Source organism: Leopardus geoffroyi, chromosome D4 (assembly GCF_018350155.1).
Source record: "Leopardus geoffroyi isolate Oge1 chromosome D4, O.geoffroyi_Oge1_pat1.0, whole genome shotgun sequence".
Classification (NCBI taxonomy): domain Eukaryota; kingdom Metazoa; phylum Chordata; class Mammalia; order Carnivora; family Felidae; genus Leopardus; species Leopardus geoffroyi.
The window spans coordinates 87,764,872-87,784,527 of NC_059342.1; the positions used below are offsets into that span (position 1 = coordinate 87,764,872).

Below are 19,656 nucleotides of genomic sequence, written 5' to 3' on the forward strand. Positions count from 1 at the left end.
CCGCGGAAGATTTGCTCACAAATCCGACTGCTTTCCTCTCTGGCTCAAAACCCTCCCCTAGCTCCCCAGTGCCCGATGGAGATGGTGCAATCTTTATACTGTGACAAGTCACAGGAACGTTCCCCACTCACCTAGGCCTCATAAAAGAGAATCTTGACCTTGCCTGTTCAGCTCTTCTCTCTGCCCTCTGCAGAGAGCTCTATCCTTCCAAGTCCGGTTCCAGGGAGAGGCAGGAGTGCAGAGCAGGGGGGAAGGGGAGGGGCGTGCACTCCCTGCTGGGTCATCTCTGGACTGTTCTTTACGGTGGGGGGTGGGGGTGCTCTGTGAAGTGGGGAGATCAGAAAGGGAACAGAGAAGTCCCTGAGGCCGAGTGGAGCTGCCTAAAGAAGGGCTGAGAGAGCAGAGAGAGGCCAGGAAAGTCATACTTGGAGGGCTGCAAGTGAGGGGTTCTGGAGTAAAACATGATACGTTAGCCCTGGAGGAAGAGGTGATGGGATCGAGCAGCGTGGCTGAGGGGTAGCAGTTGGATCCCCCTTGATATTCTTTGCAAAGAGAAAAAAATATTGGACCCCCCCACAAATAACACATGGCTGCTGTCTCAAGCTTCTTTGAATGAGACTCTGCAGGGCGAGGGCCACTTGGGTCCCAGGAGCTACTCGGGTTACATTGATATGATCCGTGATCGGCCTACCTTCTTAACTCTGGGGCTCATCTCTTCACGCTTTTCCTCCCCCAACTCCTCGTCCAAAGCCCACCCTGCAGCCCCATCTAGTTCCTTGACGCCCCCTCTCACCCCCACACCTGCGCTCTTTTGAAGTATGTGGCCTCCTGGGCTCTCTGTCCCCTGCCTTGGTCACCAGACTGACATGCATAGACGACTTCCTCCTTGCTTCGCACAGTAGAAGGATTTTTTTTTTTTTTTTTTTTTTTTTTGGTGCAGTCTTTGAAGAACAAAAACTTGGCGTGCAGGTGAGTTTTACCTGTCTGTTTACAACACACAGATAAATAATCAGAATATCCAGGGAGTGAGGCTGCCTGGCCACTGTATCTCTCCGGTTCGAAATAAAGCACAGTAATTAATACGTTAAAAATACCTACTGGACCCTTACTATGTCCCAGATACTCGATGGGGTGCTAGCGATAGGAATGTAGATAATGGAACTCATTCCAAACCCTAACCCAACCCCAACCCCAATCCTGACCCCCACACTAGCCCTAAATCTAACCCCAACCCAATCCTAGCCCAAACCCTGTACCAACTCTACCCTTAACCAAAAACCCAACCCAAACCCTAATTCTTTAAAAATTTTTTTAAAAAATATTTATTTTTGAGAGAGAGAAAGAGAGCACCAGTAGGGGAGGGGCAGAGACAGAGAGGGAGACACAGAATCGGCAGCAGGCTCCAGGCTCCGAGCTGTCAGCACAGAGCCCCATGCAGGGCTCGAACCCACGAACCGTGAGATCATGACCTGAGTCATGACCTGAGCCAAAGTCGGAGGCTCAACTGACTGAGCCACCCAGGTGTCCCCCGAACCCTAATTCTAATCTTCGTGTTAAAAATCTTTCGATAAATGCGTCTCCTTTTCTGTCGTAGTCAGTGGAGTGTGCTGAGTAATAATGAAACTCATCTGATTCTGAATCATCTGGTGCCTTCAGACTGGAAAAGGCAGAAGGCAGGTGAGACCAGGTTGAACACTGGCCGAATCCAGGGGATGACTTTGAAAAACAAGGTATATTTTAATGTAAATCCCCATGAATTTATGTTGTGTCGCCATCCTTAGGGGACCGGCCTGACTAAGCCAGCACCTGCTGACCCCTCCCCCACCCCTCCCTCCGCACCTCCCCCCACTCCTTCCCCTCCCCAGTCACTGGCCTCTGGGTCACAGAGACCTTCTTCAGTGAATGCCTCAGCCCCCTCTGGCCTCAAGGCAGCACGCACTGTTCCCTTTGCCTGAAATACCTTTCCTCCCTTCTCACCAGGCTGACTCTTGCTCAGTCCTCAGGCCCCTCTGAAATGTCACTTCCTCAGGGAGGCCTGCCCTGCCTGCTCTCTCCCCCAGACTCGTTTTTTATTGCCTTCATGCTTATGGCTCCTGCGCCTTTTTTTTTTTTTTCAGGGCATTTATGGATATTTGTGGCCATGTGTTTATTTGCGTGTTTCTTTCTTTCATGTCTGTCTCCCCAGCCAGACAGTGACCTCTTTCAGGGCAGGGACTGGGTTCGGCTCCCTGCTTACAGCCCCAGGACCTCGCACAGCACCTGGCCCACAGCACACCCACAGAAAGCTTTGTTGAATGAACGAATGCATGCATGCATGCATGCGTTTTCCACTGCTTCATAAAGGCGAAAGAAAGATTCCTGCTAATTGAAGCTCCTGGCTAGGGATGTTTGTCCTACGCCCCGGGGCTGAGCCTGGGGAAGCCAGGAGAGAGGGGCTGGGTCCCTCCCAGTGCAGTCTGCCATCCACTTCTTCTGTCGAACTCTTCCAGGCTCACTTGGAAACAAACAGAGGATTTTTTTTTTTTTTTTTTTTTTGAGAATCCATTTCCTCATTTCAGATTCTCCACCACACTGAATGGGAGGTCGGCAGGTATCATCCTCACTGTTTTACAAGATGCTTTTGCCCAGAGAGGTAAAAACACTTGTGTGGGTCACCCGGTTGGTCAGCAACGGTGCCAAAATCGTTTCCTGGCCCCCAGCCCTTGGCAACGAACCTTCCTTTCTTTCTGCACCCCCCCCCCATCTGGAGGTGCTCAGCTCTGCGCCAGCCTCCAGGGACTTGGCAGGCTGGCAGCTGCCAAGGGGACCCTGACAGACCCCAGGCTCATCTTTGCATTTGTTGACAGGCACGGTGGAGCCATTGCTGGAACCAGCCTTGGGCAAATGAGTCAGAAGTCAGCACCCCAGGAGCCCCAAACACAGAGGGTGGATTTTTTCACACCCAAATGGAGTCTTCCTTTCTGGAGGCTCAGGAGAAGGGCCTCACTATGGGTCACTGCTGTTTGTTGAGCACACGCTGGTGCCACGCTGGGCGAATTGCTTGTTATCTCTGTACAGGTTTACGATCACTCAGCGGACCGGACGAAGAAACTGGCACAGAAAGGTTCAGTCACTTGAGCAAGGCACCCAGCTAGCTAGCTAGTTAAGTGTTGCTGGTAGGATCTGAACCCAGATCTACTGACGTATAGACTCTTAACCTTATACTTCAAGGCAAAGAAAATCCCAGGGGTGCCGAGGAGACGCTGCCGAGATGTCCCCGAAACCGCGCGGCACAGAGAAGCCCACGGACAACCCCGGGTGGGCGTCTCGCGCACTTCGGACCTCCGGGGGCGGGGCGGGGGCGACCCGGGCCCCGCCCTCATGTCCCGTCGCCTCGGCCCCGCCCCGCGCCCCGCCCCGCGCCCCGCCCCGCCCGCTCCGGCCGCGCTCGGCTCCGCCCCCGCGGGCAGCGCGGGCTTCCCATTGGCCGCCGTTTCCATGGTTACGCGGGGCCGGTGGCGCTGCAGACTTCCCGACACGTGTCCCCCGGAGCCGCCCGGAATTTGACAGGGGACCATGTGCGCGGCAGCGCGGGAGCCAGACAAAGGGCCGGGGGAGGCGGGGAACGAAGCCGGCGGAGAGGCCCGGTGGCCGGGCAGGGATGAGCCGCCTGCTTCTCCCGCGAGCTGGAGCAGTCCCCCACCTCCTGCCTTTTTTTGTATTTTGAAGGAAAGAAAAAATAAACAAGAATTGCTGTGGAAAGCGAGGAGGGAGACGTTTCCAGCCAGTCCCACCTGCTCTCCCTCCTCCAGGGAAAACTGGGTACGCAGGCATCATTTCCGCCCTGAGACCCCACCGTGTCATTCCTTACGCCACCCGGCCCCCGGGCTTGTCACCGCTCCCTGACCTCAGTCCTTGAGGTTTAAATCCTCTTTCTCTGGCTTGTTTAGGAAGCGAAAGCTTAACAGTGCGGTTGTTTTGATGCTGCAGAAATGCGACCCAAGGAATTGTGGGGGATCTTGCTACCCCCGTTCATCCTACAACAGCGACCTCACTCCAGTAGCGACCATGTAAGGACACTTCCCCCGCAATTTTTCCCTGGGTCCCTGGGCTCTGTGCCCAGCGAGGGCCTGGGCTGGGCTGCTCAGGTCAGGGCAGTAGACAGACTCCTGTCCCCATGTGTTTGTTGTCCTGTGGCCTCTTGTGGTTGATGGTATTGCCATCTTCTCAGTCCCCAAGCCAGATGTCCCCTCTCCCAGCCCCCACGCCATCACCAGCTGAACCTATGACTGCCGTGATGCCTCACCACAAACTTAATGGCTTGAAACAACACAAATCTACTCTCTTACAGTTTTATGGGTCAGAAGTCTGACACAGGTCTCCCTGGGTTAAATCCAAGGCGGCGGTGGGCAGGGCTGTGTTCCTTCTGGGGCTGGAGGGGAAGAATCCTTTCCTTGTATTTCCAGGTGTCGAGGCTGCCCGTGTGGCTTGGCTGGAGGCTCCCTTTCATCTGCAAAGCCAGGAGAGGCCCACTGAGTCTTTCCTCATCCTGGACACCAACTCTTCTTCCCTCTGCCATCATTTAAGAATGCTTATGATTACCATCGCCACCCGGATAATCCAGAATAATCTCTCCATCCCCAAGTTAGCTGGTTAGCCATCTTTTTTAAAAATTTTTTTTTTTAACTTTTATTTATTTTTGAGACAGAGAGAGACAGAGCATGAACAGGGGAGGGGCAGAGAAAGAGGGAGACACAGAATCTGAAGCGGGCTCCAGGCTCTGGGCTGTCAGCACAGAGCCCGACGCGGGGCTCGAACCCATGGACCGTGAGATCGTGACCTGAGCCAAAGTCGGACGCTTAACCGACTGAGCCACCCAGGCGCCCCCAGGGTCCCTTTATTGTCCTTTCCCGGAACCTGAATGTGCTCATCCCTGACCACCTTGGCTCAAGAGACCTGTGTCTGCCTCCCCATGTGCTCCCACCCCTGCCCCCTACCACAAGCCCTCTAAGGTGACATCTGGCTAGCTACTTTGGCCACACTGCCCAGCATGGGATCGCCCAGTGACTTGGTTCCGGGGGGGTCGGCGAGGAGACCATCTGGGCTGTTCTGGGAAGCAGAGGAAAAGTTGGATAGAAAAGCCCTTTCCCTCACGGTGCACAAGGACCTTTGCCCTGCTTCTGGCAGGTGGAATGGAAGAATATCAACAGCAACAACAGTGGGGGCCACCCTGCCCTCCGCTTCGTGCTGTACCTCCGCCTCGTGAACCGATTCTCACCACAGCCTTGGGAGATACCACCCGTCCTCTGCGCCCTCTTTTATAGGTGCAGACCCTCAGGCCCTCGAGGTTAACCATGAACGGGCTTCCGGAGGGACCCTGGGCCAGGAGGGTGTCCCGGCTTCTGTGTGGAAAGGTGGTGGTCATCTGTCCGTTCCTTCATTCAGTGGAGGGGCGGCCCCTCCTCGGGCGGGGGGCTGTGGCTGGCCCGGCTTTGGGGGTTGGCCTTGGGGGTTGGCCTCGGGGGGTTGGCCGGCCCCCTCGGAAGCGGAAGCTTCCGGGATGCGCTGTCCTTGTTGTTTGCTGGCCTGTTGACATCTTCTCCTCTCCCCGCCCTGTCCCACCAGGATGTGCCGGCAGGAGGTTCCTTTTCAAGAGTAAGGGAGGGGCCCGGGGGAGCTAGCCGTCACCAGGGACAGCACTTCCGCTTCCGTTGGGGGAGATGAGAAAGTTCTGGAGCCGGATGGTGATGTCGGCTGGACAATGGCGTGAATGTACTTGATGCCCTGAGCTGTCCACTTCAAAGCGGCTCAAAGGTGAACTTTTTATGCGACGTGTATTTGACGGCAATAAGAGGCGTTTGCTGACTTTTTGAACGTCAGCTGCCCCTTGCACACTTGACATTGCTCAAGGCTCCCGGGGGGCCGCACGCGTCCTCATTTCTCTGTGGGAACGACGTCCAGGAGGGTGGCAGCCACCCCCTCGGCAGATGAGGAGACTGAGGCATGGAGGCCGGAAGTGGTGACTCTGCATTTCAACCCGATATGCCTCTAGGGGGAAGGTGCAGTGTGGCCCGGGGTTAGGTGTTCGGGCTCAAAACGGGTCTGCCCTTCACTGTCGCACGGCCTTGGGCTTCCCGCTGCTGGCTTTCCTCTTCAGACAACTGGGGACAATGATAGTGTCCTCTCCGGTCCAGCGACAGCATTTGGCGAGATGGTATTGGAAGGATTTAGCATGATAGCTTGGCCACCATCAAAAATCAGATCCCCTCCGGAGTCGGCTGATGCTCCCTCTTGGTGCTACGGCGGACGGTGGGCATCCCCTTCGGCCTTGACAATGGTAGGAACCAGCTAGGAAGCCTCCATTTGACAGATGGAGACACTGAGGCTTGGAGCTGTGCCCAGGGTGCCGTGGGGGGGGGGGGGGGGGGGAGGGGTGGCCCCAGGCTGAGATTGAGAAAGGCGTGTGCAATGGGTCTGGGGAGGGACAAGGATTAGGCCGGCGAATGAACACGGGGGTGGGGAGGGTGGCTCACAGCTCGTCCACTTTTAAGCGTACAGGCTCGTCCCGGGGGTGGGTGGGGGAGGGTGGGGGGGAATCTAAATTCAGCTCCAAGCGGGAAAAGGAACCCTCTTCTCCTCCAGCTCATCCAGCCCCCTTCTGGAGTTATGGGGGAGGGCTGGAGGGCTGGAGGTGGTCTAGGATAAAGGTGACGTTTATTTCAGCAAAGGCTTGTGAGGGACAATTCACGCGCGAAGCTGGACGAAGAGTGTCCAGGAGAGGAAAGAGTAAGGGCACAGGCTCCTGGGGGCCCCCGAGGGACAGCAAAGAGGGCCCTGTGGCCAGAGTCAGGGTGAGCAATGACTTCAGGAGACCGAGGACAGAGGTCGGGCGCCGGGCGGGGGGGAGGGGGGGGCGTCAGCCATTTGGGGACTTTGGCTTTTGCCAGGAGAGAGGTGGGAAGCCCCTGGAGAATTTTGAGCAGAACGGAATCTGATTTACATTTTAAACCCCTCCCCCCCCCCCCCCCCAGCTGCTGAGCTGGGAGTAGCGAGGACAAGGACCCAGGATGAGGATGAGGTTGGCAGGGGGAAGGTGGCATCTTCGGATGGGGGCTTTCGAGAAAAGGCGGAGTCAGGGATGACTCCAGAGGCTCTGGCCAGGGTCACTTGCCGGAGAAGGAGCCACTAGCTAAGGAGGCACCACAGGTTCTGGGAGGGGAAGAAGAGATGTTTGGTTTCAGTTACCTCGGAAAGGCCGTTTGGACAACCAGGTGGCCACGAGCGAGCTGAGTCTGGGGTCCTCGGGGAGGGCTGGGTGGGGGTGTGAACGTGGGACCCGGGAGTATAAAGGGGCGAGACTGGCCGAGACCAAGTAGGACGTGAGGGAGAAAGGAGGGGCCTGTGTGGCTTTCTCAGGACCACAGGACCAAAGTATCGCAAAGCCAGCGGCGGGACACGGTAGAAACGTATTCTGTCACAGTTCACGAGTGTACAAATCTGAGATCAGGGTCCCAGCAGTGTCGTGAGGGACTGAGACTCTGGCTGGCCCCCTTCCTTGCGTCTCCCGAGCTTCTGCTGGGGGCTGGCGATCCTTGGCTTGCCTCTGGAGTCATCTGGCATCCTCCCTGTGGGTCTCTGTCCTCCTCTTATAAGGACACCGGTCATATTGGGTAAGGGCCCCTCCTACTCACGTAAGACCTCATCTCAACTAATCACATCTGAAAAGACCCGATTTCCAAGTAAGTTCACATTCTAAAGTACTGGGGATAGGACTTCAATATTCCTTCCTTCCTTCCTTCCTTCCAGAAAGAGAAAGGGTGAGGTGAGTTGGGGAGAGGGAGAGGGGCAGAGGGAGAGAGAGAGAGAGAGAGAGAGAGAGAGAGAGAGAAAGAGAATCTTAAGCAGGCTCCACACTCAGCACAGAGCCCCATGCAGGGCTTGATCCCATGACCCTGGGATCATGACCTGAGCCCAAATCAAGAATCACATGCTCACCCGACTGAGCCACCCAGGCATCCCTTCAATATATCTTTTTAAAACACACTGTATTAAAATTTTTCTTAGTTGACATATTTTTAAATGTTCATCTATTTGAGAGCGAGCGAGAGAGCGGGATAGGGGCAGAGAGAGAGGGAGAGAGAGAGAATCCCCAGGCGGGCTCCCTGCTGTCAGCACCGAGCCTGGCTCTGGCCTCGATCTCACAGCCTTGAGATCATAACGGTGAGATCATGACCTGAGCCGAAGTCAAGGGTTGGATGCCTAACCGATCGAGCCACCCAGACAGCCCGTAGAAGATCTTGTGAAAATATTGTGGAAAAATACGCAAGATGTAAAATTTACCATTCTAATCACCTTTGAGCATACACTTCCCTGGGGATTAAACACAGTCACTTTAGACGCGGTCACATTTTTATGCAATCGTCCCCACATCCACTCGTAGAACTTTTTCATTTTGCAAAATGAATCTGTACCCGTTAAACACGAACTCCGCCATTAAACATTTCTCTCCCTCTTCCCAGCTCCCGGCAGGTGCCCGAGGCAGGGTGGGCATCTCTAGAAGGAGGAGGGGGCAGCGGGAGTGGCGGGGGAGGGGCAGATGTTGGGGGGGAAGTTCCTGGATCTTTTCTTTATTGTTTCTGTCCTGCGGACAAGGTGGGCCATCCGGTGAGAGAGTCCGGGGAGACCGCTGATGGTCTGGGGGGCGAGGAGAAGGCACAGGACAGTGACAGTCCTGTGACCTAGTCAGCCCAGAGCCAGACGCAGGGCTCAAACCCATGAACCATAAGACCTGAACCTAGATCAAGAGTTGGACGCTTATCCGACTGGGCGCCCCAGGCGCCCCTGTTTCGTCAATGATTAAAGGTCCTCCCCTCCGTAAAAGCGCTACATGTTTACAAGATTTGAAAAATTCCAAGCCACATCATAAGAAAAAAAATTTTAATGCCTTTAATTTCACCACCGAGAAATAATTACTGTTAAAATGTGACGATCTCTTTGCAGCATGGTTTTCAATGTGTATTGACAGCTGCGGATATACTGTGTTCAGCAAATCCTACTTCCCTTCTCTTCCGGGCGCCCCGCTAGACTACATTTCCCAGCCGCCCCTGCAGGTAGGGAGGCACGTGATAGAGTCTGACCAATGGAAGGTGGGAGGAAGTGACATCACCCGCTTCTGGATCAGGCCCGTAAAATCTTTTGATCCACCGGGGCCGTCTCTCCTGCCGCAGCTCAGGGGACTTAGCGAAGGACTCCCAAGACCCTAGGGGGCATCCAAGCCAGTAGTTGGGAGGCACCTGCGTTCCTGAATGACCCCGGTAGAGCAGAGACCCCACCTCCCCATGATAGTTCCGGGAAGATGAGATGGCCCTTTGTTGTGTTAAGTCATTGAACTCTGGGAGTTGTCTGTTAAAGCAGTCAGCCTGGTGCAGGAACGGCACATAAACACTGGAGTCATGCTGGGATACGTTTTTAGGCTTATTATTATTATAGTATTATTACTGCCCCTGCTTAGCATTTATCGTAACCTTCTCCAATATTATTAAACAATCGTAGCACGATTTTATTTATTTACTTACTTATGTATAAATGCTTATTTATTTATTTTGAGACAGTGAGAGCGAGCCTTCAGGCACGAGCAGGGGAGGGGCAGAGCGAGAGGGAGGGAGGGAGGGAGGGAGCGTCCCAAGCCGGCTCCACGCTGTCAGCGCAGAGCCCAACTGGGGGCTCGAACCCATGAACCGTGAGATCCTGACCGGAGCCAAAATCAAGAGCCGGGCGCTTAACCGACTGAGCCACCCAGGCACGCCCTCTTAGCACGAGTTTAACGGTCGCCTGTTACAATGACATATTTACCCGGTGCCATATGGTCGGATATTTAGGTTGCTTCCAACGGTTTGCTTTTTCATAAGTCATGCCCCAGCAAACACCCTCGTGGCAAATCAGGTCACCCCATCTGGAGGCGCACCGATCCCCCCCCCCCCCCCCCCGCCTCAGTTTCCTGCCTCTGAGCCTGTCCTCCGCCCCGTGCTTAAAGAGGTGCCCCAATTCCGCAGGGACTGTTTGTAAAAAGGAGCGTGGTGGGATGGAAAGGACGTTCCGGGACCCAGGTGTGGGAGAAACCTTGCTCTGCCTCTCAGTGACCGCCGCGTGCCCTCGCGCCCCCTTTCCTGCTGCTGTCATGGTCGTGGAGGAGGTGGGGGTCACAGGACTGAAGGTCGGCAGACATCTGGTCAGCTCGAAGCCCCAACACCTTGTGAGCCTGGCTCCTCTGCAGGCAGGGGGGTCTCTCTCTCTCCCGTTTCCCGTTGCGGATGGTGCCTGGCTGCGTGCAACGGTTCACGCGGTCGAAGGGACTTGGGAAGGAGTGACGTGTCCCACGTGCTGTCCCCGCGCCTGCGCAGGCGGGGCAGTTTGGGGCGCGCTGCTCTGGGGGCGTCGCGTGGGCGTTCGCCGAGGTCGACTGCGGACTTTGTGCCGCACTTCTCACGTCGGGGTCCAGCATCTTTCCCCCTGTATTGGTTTACCTGGGGCTGGTACCGTAACAAACAAGAGTGCCCGAGCTGGGTGGCTCAGGACAACAGAAATCTGTTCCGCGTCTGGAGTCTAGAAGTCTGAGATCAGGGTATTGCCAGCGTGACGGTTTCTCTGAGGACCCTGAGAGTGGGGCGGGGGCGGGGTGGGTGGGGGAATCCTTCCTTGCTTCTAAAGCTTCTGGTGGCCCCAGGCTTGTAGATGGATCGCTCCGGTCTCTGCCCGTGTCCTCTCCTCTATGCATGGGTGGGATGGTTAGGACTTCAACGTATCTTTTGGGGGGGATGTAATTCAACCCATAACGCCCTCGGTGGGTCCTCTCGGATCCTGGGCTTCCTCCATTCAGCTGCGGTGACAGTCTCTGCGACACAGTGCTCAGTCCCATCTGCTTGGGGACCCTTAGCCATTTCTGCTTTGCTGCAGCCTTACCGTGTGGGATGCAGTGTCAGGGCCAACGTGGACGCATCCTGGGGGGCCCAGGCACCATCTTGGATGTCCCCACATCCCCTAAACCTGTCTGAATCGTTCTACTGTGCTACAGATGTTACCCACCGTCCCTTCGTGGGGCAAAACCCTCGTGGCTTAAGTTTCATGGTGGTGGCGATGCTAGAGAGAGAGACAAAAATATTGACTCAGTCAAAGAGAGAACGCAGCAGGAAACGTTTCAAAGATTCTACGCCTGTTAAAATGTCTTTGATGTTAAAGCCCTATTTGCCTTGACCTTTGAAAGTCTAAACAGATGGGAAACCCTGACCTGCCAGTCTGTCTACTCCTTCTACTTCCCCATCCATTCCCTCGATGCCCCCGGGCCCTTGTTTTCTTTTGCTGGGACTCTTTCCTCCCACCTCGTTGCTGGGACAATTCCTACTCAGGCGTTGGGTGGCAGAATTCATTGGGGGAAGCTGTCCCTGATGCCCCAGACACATATCCCACCCCACCCCCCAACGAGCTGCTGGCACCCACCGCTCTTGTGGCTGTGTGTGTCACATCTATGACCCTCAGCGGCCACAGGTCCATGAGGACAGGAGCCACACCTGTATTGTTCCTATGTCCCTTCTGTTGGCACTTGGTAGGAACTGATTAAATGTTGAATAAAAGAATAAAAGCCCTGGTAAGTGACCCAACATTTGGTATTGGGTTGAATGTACGAACTTGCCTACAAAAATCACAGCTGCATGTGACTGAAGCCTTCCCAAGCTCTGCTTTTTGGGAGACCACCATTGCTGGGCGACGATGCACCCGTGTGTTGGGGAGGGGAGGTTTCAGATGGTCTGTAATTTCCTGGGACTTCCCTCTTACCTCTTCAGTTGGCCACCTACCCTCCAAGGCCCAGGCTGACTCCAAGTTGGGTGAGTCCTCCTGTGTGTGCTACTGTAGCCCTCGTGGCTTAGCTGATTTCTCCATTTTCCATTTGTTCTCCAGTTTCTCCACTCAGTGGTGAGTTACGGTCATGCGTCCAGTCTTAGAGCAGCTTGGAGCTTGGCCACTATTTGAGCCAGTGCAGAGTAGGTGTTCAAAGCCATGGATTGGGGGTCATGAACTACTGGGACCTCACCAAAATAAAAAGCTTCTGCACAATGAAGGAAACAATCAGCAAAACTAAAAGGCAACCGACAGAATGGGAGAAGATATATGCAAACGACAGAGCAGATAAAGGGTTAGTATCCAAAATCTGTAAAGAACTTCTCAAAGTCAACACCCAAAAAACAAAGAATCCAGTGAAGAAATGGGCAAAAGACATGAACAGACACTTCTCCGAAGAAGACATCCAGGTGGCCAACCGACACACGAAAACATGCTCCACATCACTCATCCTCAGGGAAATGCAACTCAAAACCACAATGAGATGCCACCCGACCCCTGTCAGAATGGCAAACACTAACAACTCAGGCAACAACAGATGTTGGCGAGGATGCAGAGAAAGAGGATCTCTTTTGTATTGGTGGTGGGAATGCAAGCTGGTGCAGCCACTCTGGAAAACAGTATGGAGGTTCCTCAAAAAACTAAAAAGAGAGCTGCCCTACGACCCAGCAATGGCACTACTAGGCGTTTATCCAAGGGAGACAGGTGTGCTGTTTCGAAGGGACACATGCACCCCCATGTTTATAGCAGCACTCTCGACAACAGCCAAAGGACGGAAAGAGCCCGAATGGCCATCGATGGATGAACGGATAAAGAAGATGTGGTCTGTATATATACAATGGAGTATTACTCGGCCATCAAAAATAATGAAATCTTGCCGTTTGCAACTACGTGGATGGAACTGGAGGGTATTATGCTAAGTGAAATTAGAGAGTCAGAGAAAGACAAAAATCGTATGACATCTCTCACATGAGGACTTTAAGAAACAAAACAGACGAACATAAGGGAAGGGAAACAAAAATGATATAAAACCAGGGAAGGGGACAACACAAAAGAGACTCGTAAATATGGAGAACAAACTGAGGGTGACGGGAGGGGCTGTGGGAGGGGGGATGGGCTCAATGGGGGAGGGGCACTAAGGAATCTAATCCTGAAATCACTGTTACGCTATATGCTAACTAATTTGTAGGTAAATTAAAATTTTTTTAATTATTATTATTTTTTTTATTTAAAATTTTTTTTCAACGTTAATTTATTTTTGGGACAGAGAGAGACAGAGCATGAACGGGGGAGGGGCAGAGAGAGAGGGAGACACAGAATCGGAAACAGGCTCCAGGCTCTGAGCCATCAGCCCAGAGCCCGACGCGGGGCTCGAACTCCCGGACCGCGAGATCGTGACCTGAGCTGAAGTCGGACGCTTAACCGACTGCGCCACCCAGGCGCCCCTAAAATTTTTTAAATTAAAAAAACAAGCAATTGATTTGGTATCAAACAGTTCCCAGCGCAGGCCTGGTACACAGTAGATGCTCAATAAATGCTGTGGGCTTATGGGAAACAGATTGGAGTGGGAGTCACAGCCCTGTCACTTATTGGCTCTGAGACCTTGGGCAAGTTACTTAAATTCTGAGCCTCAATCTCCTCGTCTATAAACCGGGGCGACCATGTGCCCACCTGACCAGGTTCACTGAGACAAAGGGCTTGCCTGGTGGGGGCTGGGCCCGCGTGAGGGTTCACGGCAGTCGGAACTGACTGCGGTGGGATCCTCCCAGGAGCGTCCTCTCTTCTCTTCCAGTCTGTTCTAAGAATCCCTTTCGTGGCTTCCCCACCTCCAGTTTCTTTCCCTCCGGCCATCCTGTCCCTCACCCTAGGGTTCATCAGTCTTCTTCTCTGTGGTCCCTTCACTTCTGGCTCAGAGCCCTGCAGGGGCTCCTTATCACTTGTCGAGTGACATCCAGGTCCCTCCCTGAGCACCTGAGGCTCTCCGAGGTCGGCCTCACCCAGCGGCGTTTCCAGCCTCGCCTCTGACCACACTCCTGTTCTTGGGCCAAACATGTCACTTGCTGTTTCTGTCCCCAGTCCCCCCGGAGGCCAGGCTCCTTGCACCGCTCAGGCTGTCCCTTTCCACCTGGGATCCCCTTGCCTCACCAAATGAGGCAATGTTTGCCAACGAACTTTGACAACAGATGGCTACTATCAAAAAAAAACCCAAACCAACAGAAGAGGGGTGCCGGGCTGGCTCAGTCAGTAGAGCGCGCGACTCCTGATCTTGGGGTTGTGAGTTTGAGCCCCATGTTGTATGTAGACATTGTTTAAAAATACAATCTTATAGGGGCGCCTGGGTGGCTCAGTCCGTTGAGCGTCTGACTTCGGCTCAGGTCATGATCTCACGGTCTGTGAGTTCGAGCCCTGCGTCGGCCTCTGTGCTGACAGCTTGGAGCCTGGAGCCTGCTTTGGATTCTGTGTCTCCCTCTCTCTCTGCCCCTCCCCTGTTCACACTCTGTCTTTTAATAATAAATAAATGTTAAAAAAAAAAATCTTATAGGGGTGCCTGGGAGGGCTCAGTCAGCTAAGCATCTGACTCCGGCTCAGGTCATGATCTCAAGGTCCATGAGTTCGAGCCCCGTGTCGGGCTCTGTGCTGACAGGTCAGAGCCTGGAGCTGCTTTGGATTCCGTGTCTCCCCCGCTCTCTGCCCCTCCTCCGCTCACGCTCTGTCTCTCCAAACTGAATAAATCTTAAAAATTAAAAAAAAAAAAAAAAAACTAAAACAATCTTACAGAAACACACAAACAACCAAGAAGAGATGTGTGTGTGCACCCATCATTCACAATTGCCAAAAGGTGGGAACAGCCCAAGTGTCCGTCGACGGATGGATCGACCCAATGCACCATCCGTACCTGGAATATTATTCAGCCTCAGAAAGGAAGGAAATTCTGGCACTTGCTACCACACAGAGGAGTTCATAGACTTAAAAATAGAAGGGTGGGTGCCAGGGGGAGGGGGAGGGGCGCTAGTGTGTTTAATGGAGGCAGAGACCCGTTTGGGAAAGACGAGAGGAGTTCGAGAGATCGGCTGCACAACGCTGTGACTGCACTCGACACGACTGAGCTATACCCTTAAAAGTGTTTTTTTTGAAGTTTATTTATTTTGAGAGACACCGAGAGAGCACACGTGCAAACGAGTGGGGGGAGGAGCAGAGAGGGAGAGAGAGAATCTCAAGCAGGCGCCGGCACTGTTGGCACAGAGCCCCACGCAGGGCTCAAACCCGTGACACCGTGAGATCACGACCTATGCCAAAATCAAGGGTCGGTTGCTTAACCGACGGAGTCGCCCAGGCGCCCCCAACCACTAAAAACGGTAACGATGCGGGATTAAGAGGTACAGACTTCTAGTTATTAAACAAACAAATAAATAACTGACTAAATAAGAAGGCTAAGTTGGTGAATTTCGTGCTAGGTGTATTTACACACACACACACACGCACACAGACAAGCAGACGTTGAACGTTGTCTTTGCCACGGCCATCTAGGGATGTCCTTGCTCGGCGGGACAGAAGATGGTCTGCATCGAGGCCCCAGGAAGCCTCCGTTTTGCTGCCCGAGGCAGGCTCCAGGGAACATTCCAACCCCACTCCCCACCACCGGGAAGGCAGAGACCCCTGTGATGAGCGGGGCTGTTCCGGGGCTCTCTTCTGCCCTTGTCCTTCCCTCACCTGGCCTCACCTGCGAGCTCCCCCAACTCCTCTCCTCCAAAGGCCCTTCAGCCTCTGCCCACTTCCCCTTCCACAGCCACGCATGGGTCTTGGCTTTGTCCGGATGCCCCTCCGTAACTTCCATTTTTAGCTTCCTATGCTCCTGCCTCCCCTCTTTCCGCACACTCCCTCTGCGACCTTGACACCCATAGTTCCTTGCCCCCTGAGACCCTTGGTCCCCCTTTCCCTTCCTTTCCCTCCCCTACCCTCCACCTCTTCTCACCGGCTCACGGTCTCATCTCTACACCCTTTGTCCCCCGCCCTCCTTTCCTCCTATTCGCTGTCCTGGCTTCGCCTCATGACCTTGGCCCCAAGTGAACCTTTCAGATCATGGTTGTTTCTCATTTCTGAAAAACAAAACAAAACAAACCACCAGAGGACTTCCCAGCCCTACATTTACCGCCCTCCCCACTGCGCCCACCTGCTCGGCCTTCCCTGCACTCACGGCCATCAATCGGTCAGCTGTCCCCCTCCTGCCCGGGGGCCTCCAAGTGTCTCCACAGCTTTACCCCATTTGCAGCCCTGCCCGGTCATCAGCTGCCTGCTCCTTTCCTGGATGGTCACCACCAACATGCAACAAATATTTGGGAATGTCCCCCGTATTTCCAAAAGCCACCCCTTGGCCCCACAATCCCCCCCAGCTTCAGCCCCATTTTTCTGACCCCCATCCGGCACACTTCTTGACGTGGATCATCGAAGGGCTCTCTCTCTCTCTCCACACCCCTTCCCGTGATCTGGGCCCAGTGCAGACAGGCTTTGGCCGGGCCGCTCCACCCAAACGGCCCTTGCCAAGTTCAGCGCTGACTGCTCTGCCGCTAACCCCAGAGGTTGCCCTTGGCGTCCACGTTTCTGCACCTGCCCGCTGCGGTGGACGGCCGGTCGCTCCGTCCATCTCTGAACACTCTTCGCTTGCTTGGCCTCCCCCACCCCTCCCTTTCTGACTGCCCCATCTGAGTGCCCTTTGCTCCTCCTCTGCCTGTTAACCTGGACCTGCCTGGGGCTGGGGTCCTGACCCCCGCTTTGCCTGTCTGTCGCCCTCTCCCTGGGTGGTCTCTCTCTCCCCGTTTCATGTGGCTGAGAACCAACTTTACAGGGGATACCTCCTGCCTCCAGCCTGTCCCCTCCCCCCCCCCCCCAGCTCTGGGCTTCCCCAGCACCTCCCGAGGGGATGGCTCGTGGCTCCTCCCACTTAACCGGTCCCCAACCGTCCTGTCTCCTCGACCTGCTCCCCGCAACGTGCTTTCCAGCAGTAAGTGGAAACCGCACGCTTTCATTTTCGCAGGTCACAACTCTTGGGCTTATCCTTGACGCCGGTCTCTTCCACATCCAGATCCATAAATCTTGTCAGCTCTAACTCTGGAAGCGTACCAGGCACCTGGCCCCTTCTCCAGGTCCCCTGGGCCCCGTGGGCCAGCACCATCCGGCTCCCCTGTATTAACTGACCGTCTCCCTGCGTCACCCTGCTCCCTTCGGTCCATTCTGCACGTTCAAGAGCAAAGCATCCTTTTAAAATTCAAGGGAAATCTTGACTCTTGCCAGCTGGGAATGCTCCAGTGGCTTCTCATCGCGGGGCGAGGCAGATCCAAAGGCCTGGCTGCGGCCCACCAGGCTCGACCTGATCCTGCCTCTCCCTTACCTGGCTGCCCCCTTCCGAGCCCCGTGAGGGCAGGGGCAGCCCCGTGTGTCCCGGAGAATGGGGACCCGCTCCCAGACCCCCCCCCCCCCACCGGTACAAATGTGACGAATGAACAAGTGAGGACACGTGACCACAGCTTCCCCCAGCCTCCTCTTGTCCCTGCCTGTCCTGGGCGCCGCACCTGGCCCCCTCCCCCCTCCCCTCGGCCAGGTGTGCAGCTCTCAGCAAAGGGGGTGCTCCGGGGACAAAGGTTTGGCGGTGCCCCCAGATCGGCGTGAACCTCCTCCTGGAGTCCCAGTCGCACTCTTGGGGCGCCCCCTTCGGCCCTCATCGGTGGGCGGGGCTGGGAGAGCAGAGGCCCCGCCCCATCGTGGCCACGCCCCACCTCTAACCGACCGAGATTGGCAGGAGGAGCTGGCGGCCCTGAGTAGGTCCCCTGGCTCCTCACCTGCGCTTTGCGGAAGTGGTGGGGGGGGGGGGGGGCGGCTGGTTCCGGTTTGGGAGCAGAGGTCCCCGGATTCAAACGCCCAGCGCGTGGCAGGACTCAAGTGCCCGTCCAGCGCGACAGACACCAGCCTGGCTTTCTTCCTTGTGACTCGACGTTGCCCCGGGAGCGGAACGGGAATAGAACTGCGGGGACCTGTTCCCATGCGCGGGCGAAATTGAACAAGCACACAGAAATTCGCAGTTTTAAGTCTCTTTCCTTACAATTCTCCCATGCGTTTCACGCTTGCCAATATTTGTCTGCACGCGACATTCAATAACGATCACGGCTGTCACCTACACAAACTTTATCTGTCGATCCCGGGCATCACGCGCTCTCCGTACCGATGTCTGGAAATTCACAGAAAACCTGCGTTTGGCTGGTGCCCTTGTCGCGCCTGTTGCAGAGGAGGAGACCCGAGGCGCGGGGAGAGGGAGCCGCCTGCTCAAAGTCGCACAGCCGGCGCGGCGGGAAGCTGAGATTTGAACCCGGGTCCGGGGAGCAGCCCGGTCTCCTTCTTGATGCACTTCGACGTTTTAGGAAAACGCTTTCCAGTTTCCGTCTGTCCATGAACTTGCCCTGGCTTTGCCTGCATCCTGCCTTAGGGAGCCCTTGTGTGTGTGTGTGTGTGTGTGTGTGTGTGTGTGTTGTTTCGCTTGCCTGGGTATGACCTTGGGGCTGAGGGCCAGAGGAGTCAAGGTGGCCATTCCTCAGGGCGACTTGAGTGGTGGGGTGGGACTCCTGGGAGCTGCCCCTGCCAACCATGGGCCCTTCTGCTTTTCCTGTTCCCTGACCAGAGCAGGGCTGCTCTGAGGACCCTGGGGGAGGGGGGTGGGATTCTGGGACCTGGTGTTTGTCAGGTGCCCACCTATGTAGGGAGGGTCTGCCCACAGCCTCTGGCCTGGCCCTCACTTCCAGAGTCACTGTTCTAGGCTGCAAAGGACTGGGCTCACCTCTGAACTCATTCTGCAAATTGGATCTAAGGTCAGATACCACTCCCCCCAGCCTCTGGACTGAGACTGAGAGCCCCCAGCCCAGAGGGACTTGGTCACTGCTTCTGAGACCCCCCCTTGTGTCACCGTCTCCCCACCCAGTGTTCATCACGCTCTACGGAGGGGCTCTGGGGTCTCCGAGGCTCTTGGGACTGAGCATCAGACTGCTGTCCTGACAGAGGTCAGAGTAAGGGATGTCAGGGGTGTCAGAAGCGGGTCGTGTGGCCAGTGACCTCACAACCCGCACTGGGGCCACGGGGGATTTGCTGCCTGTGGCCTACGCCACCAGCCTGCCTCCGCCGCTGTTTCGTCGGGATGCGACCGACAGCTGCCAGTCCTTTCGCGAAACGTCACCTCCGTCCTTGCTGGCCTCTCGCCCAGAGGACTGTTTTGGGGGACCGTCCTGGCACCCTCGCGCGTTTCTCCCCGCTTTCTTCACCACCGCCCATTTTAATTCACACGTTCCTTTCTGAGACTTATAATTGCGTTTCTCCTGAAGGAAATTGTTAGCATGTGGGATGATTTGGGTCCGACCTACCTGCTTCACTTAGAAATCAAGGGGGGTGGTTTGTGAGGATGTGGGGGTGTGGCCTCCTTCCCCTCCAACTCTGGCCAGGGCTCTAGGCTGCATCTGGGGGTGGGGGTGGTGATGGTCAGAGGGTTACTGCTGCCGACGGTCCTGGGTCCCGAAGGCAATCCTGTAGGCACCGTGATCTTTAGAGAGGTGATGATGCCCTGCTCAGGAGAACCACTGCGGGCTGGAGGAGGGGACCTCTAGGTGAGGGGGTTTGAACCAGGGGTCCCGGGGTGGGGGGGAAGGGCATCTTAGTAAAGAGCACATTCCAGAAAAAACGTACAGCATTTGTAGTGAACAGATTTGGCCGTGCAGGGAGCAGAGGGCTGAGGGCTGTGGTCTGCTCGCT

General features: G+C 55.4%; 1 long non-coding RNA gene across 2 annotated transcripts; it reads left to right on the forward strand.

Moving 5' to 3' along the window:
• Window positions 1-1,596: 1,596 nt before the first annotated feature.
• Window positions 1,597-4,679, forward strand: LOC123592767. Of its 2 annotated transcripts, none has more exons than XR_006709921.1 (4): window positions 1,597-2,632; window positions 2,847-3,801; window positions 3,930-4,049; window positions 4,446-4,679. It is a non-coding gene; the product is annotated as an uncharacterized LOC123592767 (long non-coding RNA). The 2 variants fall into 2 exon arrangements; XR_006709920.1 differs by having other exon boundaries at window positions 1,597-1,730.
• Window positions 4,680-19,656: the final 14,977 nt, after the last annotated feature.